The 18041-nt window shown below is 48.4% G+C and overlaps 1 long non-coding RNA gene across 2 annotated transcripts; it reads left to right on the top strand.

Annotated features, from left to right (window-relative positions):
* Positions 1-3281: 3281 nt before the first annotated feature.
* On the top strand, positions 3282-11331 carry LOC109309992. 2 transcript variants are annotated; one of them, XR_002101107.1, is made up of 3 exons: positions 3282-6973; positions 8447-9157; positions 11000-11331. It is a non-coding gene; the product is annotated as an uncharacterized LOC109309992 (long non-coding RNA). The 2 variants fall into 2 exon arrangements; XR_002101106.1 differs by having other exon boundaries at positions 7852-9157.
* The last annotated feature ends 6710 nt before the right edge of the window (positions 11332-18041 follow it).

Below are 18041 nucleotides of genomic sequence, written 5' to 3'. Positions count from 1 at the left end.
AGTCCCTTTTCTGTGCAGTTCTCCCGACTCCCTCCCATGCCCTCCGCTGAGACGTGTTGTATGCTGCAGGCTCGAGACCCGCAGCGCTCTCTCCTGCCCGGGCAGGGGTCGGACTCGGTGATCTGCTGAGGTCCCTTCCGCCCCCAGCAGCTGTGACTCCCTGAGCCGCAGGGAAGGGGCAGCGCGTGCTTGGGGGGCTCGTGCTGCAAACGGGCTGCCTCCAAGACGTGGCTGGGCTCCGGCCGGGCTGCCTCCTTGGCAGCTCGCGCGCAGTCACGGGAGAGCGTGTGCTAGGCAGAGCGCTGCATGCTTTTCCATTTTGGGGGGTGCTGGAGAGGGACGAGACAATCGAGCAGGCAGCTCTGCTGCTGCTTTCCCAGGCACATGGAGGGGCTTGGAGTTTGCCACAGTTGTGTCTCACCCACCGCTTCCCAAGCCGCCTGTTACACAACAGTTGCCCTGCTCTCCCTCACCTGCTCAGCGGGGAAGGGCTGCTGTTTGGGTGCACAACAAACAAGAGCCAAGGACTCTTGGAAATCTGATTTGCCCCTAGTGTAAATGCCGGACAGAACCAGGGAGGTCTGGCCACCAGCTAGCTTGGTGTGCCCTGTCCCTCTTGTTGCACCCCGCAGCGCTGGAGCGTTCCAGTTTGACAGAGGACTGGGCCGGTTGGGTGGTGGAGATGGGGAGGGCGAGAAAGGAGCAACTTGTATTATTTATTGACTGACAGCCCCTGGCAGTTTGATTACAGATAAAGGGGCAGAAGTGGGGAGCGGAGATTTTGTAAGCAGAGTTGGTATTTTCTGGCTTGGAAGGGTTTCTTGTTACTATAGGGGTTACTGACTAGGAAGCACTGGAGAAGAGGAGGCTGTTTTTGTAGCATGGCATCTGCATGGCATTCTCATGCTGCCCTACAAAATATTTCAGAAAGTCTGCGCTAGTCTGGGTGCTCTTTGTGCGGGTGAAAGTTCGTGGGTCTGTTAGCAGACATGGCTAACATCAGCTGGAATTATTATGTTATGTGCTACGTAAAGACTTTACCAGGGCAAGTTTTGCATTGTACAGTTTAATTTAAATTGTTATTCCAATGGGTTGGGGGGTTTTTTAAGCCCATTCTGAAAGCTGCCGTCCTCTGGATGGATGTCTGGTGCAAAACCACCATCTTGTGAACAAGTCCTGCAAAGGGGGTGTCAAATGGCCTGTGCTAAACTAAGAGTAATTTTTTTCATGACCTTTCCCAAAATAATCTGCTGGTTTTGCATGTTTTTCTTTCTCATATGTGCCACATGTGCACTGGCACACACAGATGCTGGATAGGTAGCAGCACTGTAGGTATGTACAGAAGATTGCTGCTAATGTCCTGTGTGATGCTGATCGTTGCTGACTGCTGCAGGTTCCCTCGGAAGTGTTATGCAGCCGGTGTCTGTTACGTGGTGTTGAAGGTGCTTTTGTAACTGCATCTTCTTCCACTGTCATGGAAGGGTTACAGTCCGGTGTACAAAACCCACCATATGATTTGTGCGCATTTGTTTGAAAAATAATTGAAGTTGTAAGGCTGTGTTGTGCTTGTACCTTAACCTCTGGTGAAACTGCAGTGGAGCCTGTAGTCTGGCTGCTGTCACATGCTTTTCTTATAACTATAAACGGGAGGCGGTTCCCAGACTCGCCTCTGACGTCTCTCCCCATTACTACTGTACTAGCCTCTGCTTACAACTGGGTTACTGAGTTCTCAATGAAGCTTGAAAGCTGCTTTCGCAAAGTCCCCAGTGTTCCAGTGCAGGATCAGATTATCCTAAGAGGCTGAAATGTCAGGAGGCCATGAGATCATGAATATTATCCATTTGCTTCATGGAAGTCTTGAAGAATTCCAGCTCTCCCCCATCATCCTCTCCTGTATTTTTTTTTGCAGTATTATTGCAGAAATGCACAGCCAGGAGCTCCAGAGGAATAGGTGATCCATGCCCCAGCTCATTTTGGCAGGCTAAACCTCAGGGAGAGGCACAGTGAAAGTTTAGCATGGTTAATGATACTGGATTGAGCTGAGGGTGCAGACTAACTTCTATTTACATATTGAGGGCATTGATGATTCACCTGATAACTGCATTGCTACAGAAGGAAAATAAGGGTTTTTCTTTTGATGTTTCCTCCTCCTCCTTTATTTTAAACCAAAACCAGATTGCTTTGCGGTCACTTGAAATGGATGATTTATGAACTAATTTAATCCATTCAGCCCAGTTCATTTCAACTTCAAGGGATAAAACAGTTAGAGCTAATCTGTCTAGTGGTAGCGGGTGTTGGAAGGTGTCACCCGCAGTGGATACTATGGACTATGCCAGGGAAGGTTTATGGCTTCCCAAGAAGAGCAAGGAGCAGTTTGATTTTTCTGTTTTTGACTTGTTTGAAAAATAGCACAGGAAAAAAAACACAGGCTGCTTCTTAGAGATGTTTAAAGATCACATGGGCTGGAACGCAGTATTCCCCATTTAACCTCTTGGCATCCCACTCACAGCATAATTCACGGGGTGCAAAAGCTGGGTGAGGTCCTGGGTTGCAAACCCGTATGCTAGGTGACAATGAAGCCGATACATGTATAACTCCAGGTACTCATCATAGATTGAGCCCCGTTCTACCCTTTATGTGCTGCTCTCACTCCTAACCTATACTTGCGTGTCAAAGATTTTTCCCTTGGGGCCTTAACTAATTAGGTCAGTGCAAAGGTGGGCCCTTCTTGCACTTGCATCCAGAGTGCCTTTTGCTGGAGCGGCATTTGAGTATCTTCTTTTATGTGAATATGTGAATCAGTGAGAAGTGCCGGGAGGCCTGAAGGTTCCTACTGCCCAGGAGGAGAGTGAGAAGGGGACTGCCACTTGGTTGCAGTTGGAGTTGAGAGCACAGCACCCCTGAGGATTGAGTTCTTCTCCCAGGGCAGGCCATAGGCTGACTGCTGTTCGCAAGGGGGTCGGGGTGTTATTGCTAAATCCAGCATTTGTCAGAGGAGAGGCTGAGGCAGATGTTTTGGTGGCTGCTGCTTGGAATTGCGGCAGCGGCATCTTTTATCACGTCAGTGAACTTGACACATCCAGACTGTAGCTTGCTGCTGGAGCAGTCAGTTGCAGTCGTGAGACCCCAGCTGCTAGGAGCAGAGAATTCCCATTGCAGCTGGGGGCACGGGGTGGGAGGAGGAGGATCTGAGGCAGGACCCCCCTTTTCTTCCCTTCCGAACTTCTCCACAGGTCAGTCCATTTCCAAGCCCTGCATTTCTCACACTTAACCCTGTGGGATACCAGTGCCTGCACCATGGGAGTGTTGGGTTGCTGAGATTTGCTCCTGCCCACCCCTTCCTTTGCTTTAAGCTGTAAACCAAAGGCATCTTTCCAACAGGTGAATAATTGAAGTTCTAACCTACTGCCCCTGGTAAAGGGAGCTTTGTGTACACGGCTGATTTCTATCCCACATTAACCTTTCCAATGTCAAAAGCTTTTCTGTAGTAAGAAACTCCACTTGATCTGATTTTCATTTGACAACTCAGCAGAGCTTAAAAATAGCACTGGTCCCCCAGGAATCCCCTCCTCTCCTTACTGATTCCCAAAAGAACCTCTTTTTGAGGAGACCAGCTTTTAAGGTATTTAGCTGAAAGCATTGCTTGTCAGTGGAGTTGTGTTAGGGCTGCCTGGTGAACACTTTTCTTCTTGGCTTACGGGCACTGATTCCAGTGATTTTGAGCAAACTGAAGGCTGCCATTGGAAATTGGTTGCTGTATTGTTTTTAAATGGGCTGCTCTTCTACCTAGTTGAACATCCAGGAGTTGTGCGTCTCTTAAAGAAAGTGCTGAGGCTTTGTGCTTTTCCTTTTAAAGACAGGGTCTGTGGTGTTCTGGTAGGAGGGAGTGCTGAGTTCGAGTTCCTGCCTGGAAGATGCTCCATGTGCCCACAGCGTGGAGAAGAAGCACTGCGGGACCATTCATAGGGCCCTCATTGGGTCAGTGCATAGAGTAGAACAAATGGTCTGAGAGGAGGTGGAGTCTGCCAGCCCCACTCTGGAGGCAGAACCGCTGTGACATGAGAGGCATCATACTTGTGTGGGTGATGGGGGCCGGGAGAAGCTCAGAAGACCTGGATCTTTTCAGGGATCTCTGGTAGATTATTGCTACTCGACTCTTCAGGGAGCCATAATAGATGCTCTCTCTTCTTTCTTCTATGTTCTGGCAAAACCAACTCAGGAGACACATTGTTGGTTGGAAGGGCAGGGAGCAGTGGGAGGCCTGAAGGGAATGCCTTGGCATAAAGTGCCATTTTTTGGGTATGAATTCAGTATTAGGTTGTCGGTTTTGGAGGCCCAGAGCATTGCAGTAGCTAGGCAGGCTATGCCAGGAAGGACTGCCTCTGGAGCTGAGACCATGGTGAGTCCATCACCCATTGAGTTGTTTCTATTGAGACTGTCAACAAAGGAGCCAGGTGAGATGTGAACATCTTGCGCACTGGGGACTGAGATCCTCCAGGTCCTTTCATGGGAGCCACAGCACAGGCCTCCTTTGGTGAATGTTTCTGGTCAAAGGAATCCACTTTCCAGCCTCCACTTCCATGGCTCCATGGCAACACCGTAAAGGCTTATATTTCTCGTGATTGTTTGGCAGAAATAGTGATTTAGTAGAAAGAGGACTTTCTAAACCCTGCGAGGTGCAGATTGCCAGTGAGCTAGCTTTCTGAACAGCGGAGCTGTCTATGGCAGTCAGCCCTGGCAACGGAGCACCCCTTCCTTCTTCGTGGCCTCTGAGTTCTCAGTGGAAGACAAGGCATCTGCTCTATGGGACTGTATTTGTAGGGGTGGTGCCACGCTGCTTGTATTGGGGAGGGGGCTCGTAAAATGGGGGGTAGTGAACCAGATTCTATTGTCACGGCAGCCGTGTAGCAGGTGGCTGGGCTGTCAACACACTTTTCCTTGAAAATTAATGACTAGGATGGACAGTCATCTCACGCAGGCTGCAGTCTAGACAAATCCCAGGTCGAACAGACTTAGAAGCGAACATGTTAAAAATACTGCCGCTGTGGTACTAAATTAAAGGCTAAAGGTTAAAGTTAATGGTCTAGATATTCATGGGGTGTAAATTTGCCTACTTCCACCATAGCCAATGATACCACCTGTTTGAGCCACCTGAGGATTTGTCCTAATCCACTTCCCTGAGCTTATCACTATGCCTTTTTGCTTTTCAGCGTTTCCTCCAAGCTTGGGCCATGCAGATCCACAAATGAGTATCTGTTTATCGCTTTCATTGCAGTAGCTACCAAGAACTGCTAAGCACTTTATACACACACCTCTTTGTCCCACGGGTGCTTCTGGTCCTGTTCGCTTTGGTCTTCCTCCTAGTCCATTTCCCTTTCAGGCTGTTCTGCTTCAAGTTACAAAGCTTGGGTTCTTGAAAAGTTTAAACCTGTTTACATTCATGGTTAAAAAAAAAAGATAAACAAATGCTGTAAACGTCCCCGTTGGCTGAAAAGGGCAGAGTCCAGAACGCGCTCCTGATACCCCTGCAAGGGGCTGGGGGGAGCTCAGGCTTGGTCATAGCCCCTGGGGCCAGGTACGTTAGCTGGCCTTCCAGTTTCTGCTGAGGCTAGCACTTGTCTGATTGCCTCCTGCGTGGTTGTTCTAGGACCAGGTCTGAGCAAGGTGCTTCCTTTATCTTCTTCTCACTCTTTTCTGAAATCAGGACAAGGCAGAGCTTCACCTTTAGCTCATTTCACCTTTGGGAATTTTCAGAATTATAACCGAAGTGCGAGATGGCTGCTTCGTGGGATCTGAAGCACAAACTACATGAGGGACTGATAAAGGAGAAGCTACTGGAATGTCTCAGGAGCTCTTTATATCTCTCTGTGTCTACCCATGTTCCCCACCCAGTCAGTCCAAGCTCCCGGAAGCTTTCCCAGCCTTGGGAAGGGAAGTCCCAGTAGTTGAACATGGTATGAATTTCCCTTTAGACATCATGGAACCAGAGGGCCCATATGCCATTGCAATGTGGAGCAGCCCAGGGGTGGAGCACTGCTGTGCAACTCTGGTTTCTCATAGCGTAAGGGGGAGAGACCAGGGTATGCTGGGAACATGGATGTTCCCCTTGGGACTGGATATTCCCCTTGAGTCTGGATGGCACATTCTTTGCACAGAATTTTTCCACTGCTGCAGAGGGGAGCAATAAAAGGTAGCTTAGGATACAAGCCAGTGCCTCAGGCTGTTCAGTAGCTGATTACAGGGACAGTATATTGTTAGTGTTTTTGGAATTCTTTCCCTGTGTGGCTTCTAAGCTATGAACTCCTTGTCTGCAGCAGCACTGAGCACACTGGAACAAAAAGCCCCTTCCGGTGAGGAAGCCCTGAATGGTGAGACAGCTCAGTTCCTGTTTCAGTTTGTGGAGTGCGCTGCTGCTGCTGCTGCTTCTGCTTTCCACATTCACCACCTGGAGACCGCTTGAAGTCTAGTCAAGAGGTCGTGCATAGACCACAGTCAAGAGTCAATTGCTGCGTCCTAATTTCCCCACAGTTTAAGAGCAAGGAAATCCTGTAGTCAGCAGGAACGTTCTGGGCCCCAGTGCACACTATTGCAAGCTCCAGGATCTGAGCTCTCTGCGTGCGTGAGGCTAGCATAGTCAGAGCAGCATGCAGAGGGAAGCCCTGTTGTGCATTGCTGAAGTGCATGCAGACATGAGGCAGCCGATCAGCATCTCAATCAGGTTCCTATTCTCTCTCCTGCGTGTGGAGGAGGATTTGTCAGTTCCCACTGTCTGAGCACAGCCGTCCCGACTCACGGACCGGGTCTGATTCTGCTCTTGCTTCTTCCCCCAGGACAGAGGAGGAGCTCGGCTGAAGTCAGCGGAACGATGGTGGTTAAGTGAGAGCCTGGTCTAGCCGAGTTGCTCCTGGGGAAGAAGAAGTGCTGCCTGCTGTCTCTGACCTCCCCGTCTGCATGGGGTGGTGGTTCTCACCAGGTCAGGGCACCTCATGGTGGAAATTATGGGTCATGCTTTTAGAATGAAAGTGTACATAGAGCAGTCCCCTGGTGCCAGGGCACTGGAGGGACCAGGCTGCTTTCCTGTGTGGAAGACAGTAGCCAGGGCTGTACATCTCGGCCGTTATCAGACCAGCTGGCTTAGTTCAGAGCAAGCAGTGATTATGATTTCAGTCAGAATGACTGTTATATATACAGTGGGATAACAGTCATGAGCACTAAGTGTTCCTAACACCCACTCAAGACAAGTGCTGAAGGAGCCCCAGGCTAATAGCCCCTCTGAAAGAAAGCACCTCTGTGCAGATCTGGAAGGAGCGCTGCTGCTGCTGGAACCTGTTGCCTTGCTGGGCTGTGCCTTCATTGCAGACAGCTCAGTGGTTTGCCCTATTTTGTGCAAAATAGCTGTGACCCCTTGGTTTCTGCAGCCCTACCTGGAGCAGAGTTTGTGTCCCACATACCTCCACTGAAAACCACATGGAAAATATACTATTTCCTTTAGGGTTCTTGTCATGTTGGTCTAAGGACATAGGCAGACAAGGTTCTTTGGGTAGGTGTGGTATCTTTTATTAGACCAATAGTTGGAAAAATTATTCTTTGCAAGCTTTCAGGCACAAACACCCTACTTCAGGCATAGGGAGGGATGCCTGAAGAAGGGTGTTTGTGCTTGAAATCTTGCAAAGAATATTTTTTTCCAATGATTTAGTTGGTCTAATAAAAAATTTCACATCTCTCCAAAGAACTTTGTTTGCCTTATTTCCTTTAGGGAGTGCTGTTACCATTACAACCAGGGAGCCAGGCCTGGAGTCAAACTCCTTAGCCATGTTTAATCATTGCTTTGTTTCTGCCCTGTCTCATCAGCTTGAGCCACTTTGCCGAGCCCTGTATGGCAGCTCAGGCCACATACTACCCAGCAAGTGGGAGAGAGACTGCAGGATGCTCTGTGCTGTATCAGCTGACTGTACCGACAGAACTCTTTCTGGCTGCATGAAGACTGTGCACTTCACATCCAGTAAAACTGTAGTGAACTTTGTGCAATTCCCAGGAACTCCAGGGCCAGGAGAAGAGGCTGGGATAGATTGGGCACAAATGGAAATTGGCATGCTATGCTAGGAATTCTCCTCGTGTAAAGTGGTTCTTGCAATTTTCATGGTCCTTCGGTTCAAGCTGATTAAGCTTTGCATTGAATTTCCTGTTAAATTCACTTTAAAAATGTATTAGCTTGTGCTGGCCACCTATGGACCAGAGCTAGTTAATCTTCCCTTCCCTTTGTCCAAGTTGTGGCCTGGGGCCTTTTCTGAAGTTACCCTTTGAAGGAGCTGTGTGTAGTGCAGATGAAGCTGTGATCAGATGATTTTCAGCCCAAATTAGGTGCAGCATGTAGTTTACAAAGTGTAAATAAAGCAGGGATGTTTCTGCAATTTTGCTTTTTAACATACAGCGATTGCTTTTTCAGGAGATTTTTAGACCCTCCCCTGAAATGGTGAAAAGCCAAATACAACAGCAGAAGGCTTCTCCATGGGAACGAGGAAATCAAACAGACTTCCCAAATGGAGTGAAATGCAGCAAGTTGTAAGCAAACTGCCTCAGTGGTGGGAAGGCAAAAGAGGCCTCTGTGTACTGCAGTGTTACAGGGACACCTGTGAAAATGTTTCCCATGTGCAAATGCCAGCATGCAGAGCAGGAGAGTTTCTATACACAAAGCCTACCTGGCCCTTACAAGCCTTTCAGTTTTCTCAATCTGGGCATGTTTTGAAATCTTCCCTGTCTTGTAATAATATCTTTTAGGAGGAAAAAAAATCTTGTTTCTTTTGTTATGTACATTGAAAAGAATTGTGTTCAGTCTGTGGCCATGACTTAAAAAACCCCTCCAGTTATGAGTAATACGGAAACAGCGACGGTCGATGGGTTACACTGGTAGTCATTTATTACTTGTTGAGCAGTACCTGCAGGACCCAAGGCCTATCGTGCCAGGCACTGAACCACTACAGCATGAACTGGCAGCCCCAGCTGATCTAGGCCTTGTATTCTAGGCTCGAGACAAGATGCAACAGGCGACTGAACTGTGTGAACTTTCTGTTTGCTCCTTGCCTCAGTACTGAGGGTGCAGATGAGTGAAACTAGAGTCCAGGGGAAAAAACCGAGTCATGCTTTGAGAACTGACGGGGTGGGTATCAGCTAGGAGGATCTAAGCCAGAGACCTTGTTTGCTGTCTAGAGCTCAGCGGTGTGCCAGTTACCTGTGTTTTCCTGTTCACTCCTCCCCTTTTCATTCTGTCTGCCTCTTATCATTCATTATTCATACTTTTCAAACTTCCCTCATTTTAGTCTGTTTGGGCCAAATCTGGAGCCTTCTTGGTGATCTTTGCCCCTTGGCTCCTCTCCTGGAGTTGTTTTTGCCCCTTCAGGATTTTGGTTGGTTTGCCAAGTATATGCCTTTGATTTTGTACATGTGTGAGTTTAATACTAGTGTAAGGAAGGGGGTCACAAGAACACAGCAGTAGACTGAGGAAGTGTCTTTACACACGGAGCAGGCATAGTAAGTTTTATATATACTGCTGCTCCCCTTTGCTGCTACAGCAAGTGAGCTGTGAGATTCCCTGCCCAAGTACCGCGTCTCCCTATTTCTCAATGAGGCAGTTACATGACATTAATTCAGAAATGATCAACATCACCTCTGACCCAGAGGGGCCCCAACGCAGCTGAACAGGAGTTTAGTCACTGTAGACTTCTCCCCTAAACCTGCCAATAAATGCCAACTGTCACAGTTGTTTTCGTGACCTGGATTTTGTCATTAAGTACCTGGACTGAACCCTGCCAGACTTGGGAGGTAGCAGACCTAATGGTCAGAGCAAAAGTTTAGGTGCATAATGGCTCTGCCTCCCTGCCCCATAGCTGTTCACGTGCTGCGATTAAAGGACAGGTCACCTGAAACAGCTGCTCTATAGGTAAATATGTGAGGATCTTTTAACCCAGATTAACTTTTGGAGGATAGAGGTAGGCAGACTTTCAAGGGGTCAGTAGTTTGTCTCATTTACACTCCTGAGTGAAGCAGTCAGAAGTTTCAGAAGGGATCCAGATCTGAGCACATTGAGCACTGCCTTTCCGTGTGCAGAGAGAAGAGCTCTGGGAAAATTGGCTCCTATGTTATTACTTGCAAGACCCAATCAGGGGCAGCAGGGAGCTCCCTAACGAGCACAGGGGGAAAAAACTCTCATCAGGGTGACCTGCAGGTTTAGTTTGTAAATGTCTAAATGCTTTTTGAGGCCAGCATGCACGTTTGGCCAAATGGCTTCATCAATATTCGATTTCCCAACGGGGATGAAATACATCGCACTTAGGACAACACAAGGCGTTATAACCCATGCTATCGGATTAAATAGCAGTGCCTCCCTGTGCTTCTGTGAGCACGTTCTGTGCTTCAGGGGGCCGCAGTGGGAACGCCGGCTGTGCTCTCTCAGAGTGGGGCCAGTCGGTGTGGTATTTCAGGGAAGAGAAGGGGCAAGGTAAGGCATAAGCCTTACTCTGTCTGGCATTTGGGGCATTGAGCGAATTAAAAGTCCATTGAGCTCATTTAATGAAATAATGTGTGATTTGCTTTTTCAGACTCTAGAGTGGAAAGGGGCCTGATGTATGCAATTTGTATTAGTGAGGGATGACTTCCTAAGCTCTTGTTTGTGGACCTGGCTTCCTTGCACCACTTGGCCCAGTTAGCTTATTAGTCAGACCAAGGAACTGGACTCCATAGCTCAAGATACTTTAGACCTATCAGATGAACCTATAAGAAGAGCCAGGGTTCCTGGCCTGGCCAAGGCACTGACCCTCTCTGGAGTGCAGTCAGTCTCTTTAGTCTTTGACTCTCATAACTTGCAAGGACTGGCTGGCTGGGAGGCATGGGTAAAAAACAGGAACAGCCTCAAAGTTCAGCTCTTCTGGGAAAGCAGACTGAATGTGGGTCTTTCCTGCCAGGGGGCCATTGGGCTGGCCTACTAGTTCTTTTCTTGTTTCAGGTTACTGAGGCTAGAAGCATCACTCATCAAGCCCCTGATGAGACTTGATGGTTGGTACTAAGCAAATGCACCCAGCCTGCAGACCGAATTCTGCATTTGGATATACATGGGACGTATATTTTCTATGGTAAGAGCTATAAACAGTGGCATGAAAGCAGGATTTGGTCCTCTGTAGATACACATAGTCATGGACCATCCTGCTAGAGTGCACTGCACTTTGCAGTATGTGACTGTTGTTTGCATGTTCTGCCAGTAGGGATGTGCAGCTGTAAATTCTCTTGTAGGATTGGAGGTTTGCACTGTATGCCAATAGAAAGGCTATTTCCTGCAGAGAGATATTTCAGTCCCTAATTTGACTGGTGACATCTTTGATTCGGGTTATGTGGCCTGCCCCTACCTCTGCTGGGAATGCCCAGTTTGTTTTTGTGTGCATAGATGTCCTGAGAACACTGGGCCTGGGGTACACTGTGTGCTTCAGGGGCCTGTGTGTGCATCTATTTATAAGTGCGTACAGCGAGATACCCACATATGCCCGGCTTTGTGGAGCTGACACTCAAACCCTGGCTTCCCTGATTTGGCTCTACCACTCAGCTGAGCTGTTTGAACTGCTAACTGATCTGTTGTGTGATCCTCTAAATGGAACATGCACAGGAGACTTCTGCTGCAGATTTCCTACATGGATGTGGTCCTTAGTTACCTGGATGTTTAGCTTAGTGGTTTTCTTACTGTTTCCCTTTCAAGACATTAAAGGAGAAAGAATGCCTAGAATCTCATTCCCACGGGCCTTGCTGAGCCCCCGAGGAGCTGCTGTGCATACATGGTGTTGCCTGCTTTGCCAGGAGCTCTGCAGTTGATATGCAGACTCGTTCTCCATCCCCACATTGTGCTGCAGTCAGCAAAGCCTGTGAGCCCCCAGGTGAGCCATGTGAGGAATGGTGCTGAGAGCTACTGTCACGAATGCGTGTGCAGTGGCTGAATGCTAGGCACAAGTAGCTGTCTGGTAAGGTAGCCCGAGGAGAGGCTGTTTCTTGCTCTCGCTTAGTCCCTGGGCACCACTGATTTCCCAGTGCACCACAGATGAGGAGCTCTTGTGCCTGGGAGTTTTCTGCTCTTGGGGGGGAACTTTTGCATTGTGCCCTGTTGGCTTCCAGCTTGGTGCCCCCTGTTGGCCACTCACCGAGTGCAGTCAGGGGACTTGGCCGCTGAATCCCCAGGGGCTTTAGTGTCTGGGGTCTGGAGAAAGCCTAGGCACCCCACCTGTCTTGGCTTGCTTTTGGGGACAGGTTCTTTATCTCCCATCCTCTCCTGAAACCTGCAACACACAGTTCTGCCCAGCTGTCTCCAGGATCGTGTCTTGACTCTTCAGGCTCCCACTGTAGTTTAAATGACATCCTTTCCCAGAAGCTCACCAAGATTATGGGACCTTCAGGATGCATGTGGTAGGTGGAAGCAAACACACACACAGCTATATGTGGGCTTTGCACAGAGTTTCTAAACATACCATTGCTTCCACTTATAGGACGAAGCGCAGGAGGTTACAGACCATTGCAAACCAGCAGACTCCCTAAATGCGCTTCCTTTTGCTCACTTGCCTCTTCGGAGCCCCCAGCATGCATCTGTTTTCCTTGCCTCAGCCAGGGTCCTGGTATAAGCAACTCTCTCCGTTCAAGCTGCTAAAATTTGCTTGAAGACTACTACTAGACCATCTCCAGGCCTTTGCCAACCTTCCAGTCCCTCTCTTTGGTAACTGCTTGATCAGTCTCATCAGGTAACCACCACTGCTGGGTGACTTCATTGACAAGAGGCAAGCAGGACTCATAGTAGAGGTGATATCTTTTCTTAAACCAGTATGATTTTGGCAAAAAAAATTCTTTAATTGTAAGCTTTTGAGCACAAACACCCTCATCAGGCATTGGAGAAAAGACTATAAAAGTTCTCCTGGGTAGAAATGAAAGTTCATAGTTCATAGGATTTCACAGAGCAGTCAATAGATGGAAAGCTCCTCTGGGGAGTCAGTTCATAGCAAGACAAAGACAACCTTCTTCTGTATAACCTGAGTCTCTGAATTGCCTGGTGTGTATGTGAGCAGAGGGCTGTCTCTGCTTATTGTTAGGCCTCTGTTATCACCTTTTGGAGTTGCCTTCCAACATGGTGGTGAAGAAACAATAGAAAAGGTAAAGGACTGCACATTCAAAATGGAGTTGGCAGCTTGCTAAAGATTACAGACAGAGGGTTCATAACCTCACACTGAATCCATAAATTGTACAGACAGATTGCTCATATCGTCACACCCTGCTCTGAGGAATACAAATGCGTGGTAGGTACAGTTACCCGTGTAAGAGTATACCATGTTAGCTTTCATTTAGATCAATATCCCTGCTAGCTTGTGTGTGTGCATGCTCTGCTAGCAACCCAAGATACAGACAGTAATAGACACCTGCCAAGACGGTGCCGTCTTCTCCAGTTCCTACCTGTCCATCTGTCTGTCTGTTTCAACACAGAGGCAGAGAAAGCAACAACTGCAATGCATTAAATGGGGTATTATGCTGTACAATCAGAATCCCTCATGCGTGAAATGTAATAAATAGGGCCATAAGCCTTTCACAAAGTCTATTTCCACTCTTGGATCTGGGATTTAATGCATGGCTGCTTAGAGAGGCTGAGGATTTCAGAGGTCAGCAGGGCTAATTGCAGTGCTGTAATAAACGGGAGGGCTGCAGAATACTGCACAGGGGAGGAAGCAGCTCAGGCAAAAAGATGTAACACAGACTGCTGCAGGGATCCTGCTGCAGCGCTGACCAGTGGCAAGATTGCTAAAACAAACTGACACAAGTACAGTGTAGCACCCGCACTGGGAAGAAGAGCAGAGGATGGGGTTGGGGAGAAGGAGCCTCTTGAAATGGCCTCTTAGCTGGGTTCAGGTGACGTGGTAGGCTCTATGGGGAACTGTGCCAATTCCTAGTCATATGCTGGGAGGAGAATGCAGTGTATTTGATTTCCCCCATCCTCCACCACACGTGTCCCTGAATATCAATTTGATACAGCATTGTTTGGGACTTCTGACCTGAGGTTTGCAGAAGGCTTTGTGTTTCCAGAATAACTGGAATCCCTCTTTAGCAGCACTTTGTAGGCTGATGGATGGGAAAACCCAAGACCCCAGAAGGGCTCGTTGCATCCAGTCTCATGTTGCTTGGCTTCTGTGCCACTCGGGAACATACCCTACTCCCTTCGTGCTGGAAAAGGTACTGATCTGGCACCAACAGCCCAGGAGATCAAAGGCACCCAAAGGGTTATCTAAGGACGCCCAGTTGAGAGTCTCTCAGCACTGACTAGAAGGGGCTCCTTTTGAGTTCTGCCACCACAGTCCGTTCAATTCCTGGGCTTCCCACTAAGCCTGCCAGGGTGAAGGTTAGTTAATGCCAGTCATGCTGGGAATCCCTGTGTAAGTGCACAAACCTCGTGGCACAGCAGAATGACTCAGAAGGAAGGACAGATGTGTGCTCAGAACTGAACTGAAACCCACCGGCTTGTTGTTCAAGTCCTTGCCATTATCATCGGTGCAGGGCCAGCGGTGTTCTTGTGCATTACAGGCACGAATGAAGACATGATCCCTGCCTAGAGGAGCTTACGGTTCCAGGGGAGAGCTGGAGGCAGGAGGCTGAGCAGCACAGGGTGCCAGGGTATTGTGATGGATAAATGGGGGCATGGATTGGCCTTTCCTGAGACCTGGGTTGAGGATATGAGGCTTTAAGAAGCAGACCTGCCTTGAGTTACTGCACAGGTATTGTGTGAAGCCCTGGGAGTGGTTTAAAACCCTGAAGGTGGGGCCTATTTTGATGAAGGGATATACAATCAGGTAATCTGTCTGGGAACATCTGTTCACCAGAGCACCCCAAGGTAAAACAAGGACCAATGGCTCCAAAACCATTTCAGGCTGGACATAAGAAAAAATGTCTTTACTGTCCGAGCCCCCAAGACGTGGAACAGACTTCCTCCAAAAGTGGTGCAGGCACCTACTCTGGACTCTTTCAAGAAATGTTTGGATGCTTATGTTGCTGGGATCCTATGATTGCAGCTGACTTCCTGCCCCTGGGACAGCAGGCTGGGCTTGATGATCTTCAAGGTCCCTTCCAGTCCTAACGTGTATGAATCTATGACTTTGCTATGCCCTTGCTTAAGCACATTTCCCAGGCTCTTTGAGGTGCAGCAAAGATGTACCAATCCCTGCTGGGAGGGATATACCTGTTGGGTAGTGCATTACTTCTTAGAAGGGAACCCAGAGTTGATTGGCTGAACCTCATTGGCATAACTTTGAGCACAGTGTAGCCCTCCTCAGACTCAATAAGGAGGTTTGGGTGAGTCCCAGCATCCTGAACTATCAGCAGCCCTGCCGAGCTGCATGCTGGAACATGCAGCCCTTGTGGGGAGCACCTCTACAGCCCCTACTTTGTGGGGAGGCGTCCCTGGGATCCCTTGCATTTCCTAGGGCAGCGCCTGCCCACACAGCTGTCAGAGCATCTGCCCCCTTTCTGAGAGCGTGGTCCATTCTGAGCCAGTCCACAGGCTGGGCATGAAAGGAGCTGACAACGGGAGGTGGCTCCATGGGGCCAGGTCAGTGTGCAGGGAACTGATTGCCGCCTCAGGTGAATCCCAATCACTTTCCTTCAGGCTGACGGATAATGTCAGCTCCTTTCACGTTCCTTGCTGGTCCCGTCATCTCCATCTTGAGCAGGAGTGATGGCGTTGTCATGGTAACTGGTACAGCTGCAGTCTTGCTGTGCAGCTCCTGTGCAAGATGCACCAGCAATCTAAAAATAATGGGGACCTGCTCCTTTGTGAGGAGCCCATTGGAGCTGTGGCACCAGTGACAACAGTGATTCTCAGCCAGGGTCCTGTGGCACTGGGGTGCCTTGAGAGCTTTTAAAGGGTGCCATGCAGTGTTAGCACCATTAGGCGTGCAAATGTGATTCACAAGATAAACCCAGAGATTTCAAATAGCAATCCATAGTGTCAAAACTCTTCTGCCCTATTGTGGTCTTTCCAGGTTCTTTGCAACAGAAGAACTGCTCTATTATTTTTCCATAGCCAAAAAATGATTGAAAACTGAGAGCTGGCACTTCCCCAGGGGACTGTGCATCTATTGAGGGGGTTCTCGAGTCTAAAAAGCTGAGAACCAGTGAGATACAATCATCTGTCATTTGTAACTGGGGGAAGGAGCTTCATCTACTGGTTCTCCCAGAAACTAGGACTCCTGGGGTGTAGTCCTGTTTCTGTCAGTGATGTGATTTGCAGCCTGAGAAAAGTCACTTTACCCCTTTGTGCCTCAGTATCCCCGACTGTGTTACCAAAATCCTGGCAGTCTTAACAACACTCACTCACAGACAGCTGTAGTGAGGCCTAATCTATTAGCATTTGCCAATGAGCAAGACAGTTACAGAAAGCTGTGAAAAAAATACATAGTATTACTATTAATAGTGTATTTTCACAAAGTTATCTTTAGTAACTTCTCATCTTCATTCATAAGAGCAGCCAGACAGGCCTGATCCTGTTCATTGCACTCCAGTAAATCCAGAGTAACACCACTGAAGTCACTGGCATTTGCCCTGGTGTGGCATGTTTCTTCCCCCATTTACCAGACAGAGCTCACACTTCAGCATCTTGCCAGTATTTTTGATGCTTAAATAGAAGTTCAGACAAATCTTCACTCCCCCGAGTGGGAATGGACCAGGATTTTTTCAAGGCTGATTTTCCTGTTGGCTCTTCTTGACCACACTTCCCCTCTTGTGTCATCTCAGCTATCGCTCAGATCCAGCAGAGGTGAGCTGCTGTGCCAAGCACTTCCTCCTCTGAGCACCTCTGAGGAAAGCCAGCTTGGCACCAGAACATCACTTTTATTTGATCTGTGGAGGAAACAGCATCTGAACTGCTGAGAGGGTCTGCTAGGACTTGACTGTCTGGCATGGGAGAAGCCTTTTCCATCTTTATTGTGACGATTTTGTGATACCCATAGTTTGTAACGTCCAGTCCTTTAAAAGGTCAGCTGGTCCTTTCCCTGTTTTAAATGAGATGGAGTCAGACCAACCCTAAAAGTTGTTTGTCGAATCTGTTCTTAAAAACCTCCTATGATGGGTTTCCATAAATTCCCAGTGCTTAGCTAAGAGTTCTTAGAGTTAGCAGATTTATCTAATGCTTAACGCTTCAGGACAGCCTGAGGGATGTTAACTTCTCCATTATGGTTTATGGGTAGCTCATGATGTAGCCCGAAGAGATGACCATTTCCAGCCCTGCTTATTGGGTTCAAGGTGGAGCATTGTGCACTGAGACCTATTGGTTGCTTCTGCCCAGTAAAAATGATGGCAGTTGCCCAATTTACACACATTAGGCAAGTTCCTGATTGCTGATGTGGCTGTCAGGTGGGCACAGGCTCTTTTTGCTTGCTTCAAGGGAGATCCTAAGGAAACTGGTGATGCCATATTCATCTCCATGGCAGCAAGCAGAGACATCCCAGTCATGATGCTTATCTCTGTCCTGAGCAATGTAGTTGGCCCTGAGGGAGTCCACCAGTTCCCAGCTTTGCAACTAGTGGAAATAGTGCCAGATTTTGCAAGCCCCAACAGACTTGTTACAGGGCAAGAGGAAGAGAAGGAGGGGGTGGGAGAAAGGAAAACACACTGAATGGGAAGAGCTGCATGTCTCAGGGGGAGAGTAAACTCTGGGGATAGGACCTGCTTTTCATTTCCTGTGCTGCTTCCCAGTCACGCAGGGTCACTGCCTTCGTGTGACACACTGACCAGCTTCAGTGCTGTTTTCACTTTGCTTTTCCTTTTGCACTTTAAATGAGACTTCACAGGTCAAGCTGAGCATAGACTGCACATTATTGGGTGTATACTGGCAGCTGTGCACCAAGGCAGAGATGAGAGAGAGAGAGAGAGAGAGAGAGAGAGAGAGAGAGAGAGAGAGTGTGTGTGTGTGTGTGTGTGTGTGTGTGTGTGTGTGTGTGTGAGTGAGAGAGAGAGAGAGAGAGAGATGTTGACTTCGAATA

The sequence above is a fragment of the Crocodylus porosus genome, unplaced genomic scaffold, assembly GCF_001723895.1.
Source record: "Crocodylus porosus isolate Cpor-Errol unplaced genomic scaffold, CroPor_comp1, whole genome shotgun sequence".
Lineage (NCBI taxonomy): Eukaryota > Metazoa > Chordata > Crocodylia > Crocodylidae > Crocodylus > Crocodylus porosus.
This window is presented reverse-complemented; position numbering and strand designations above follow the sequence as displayed.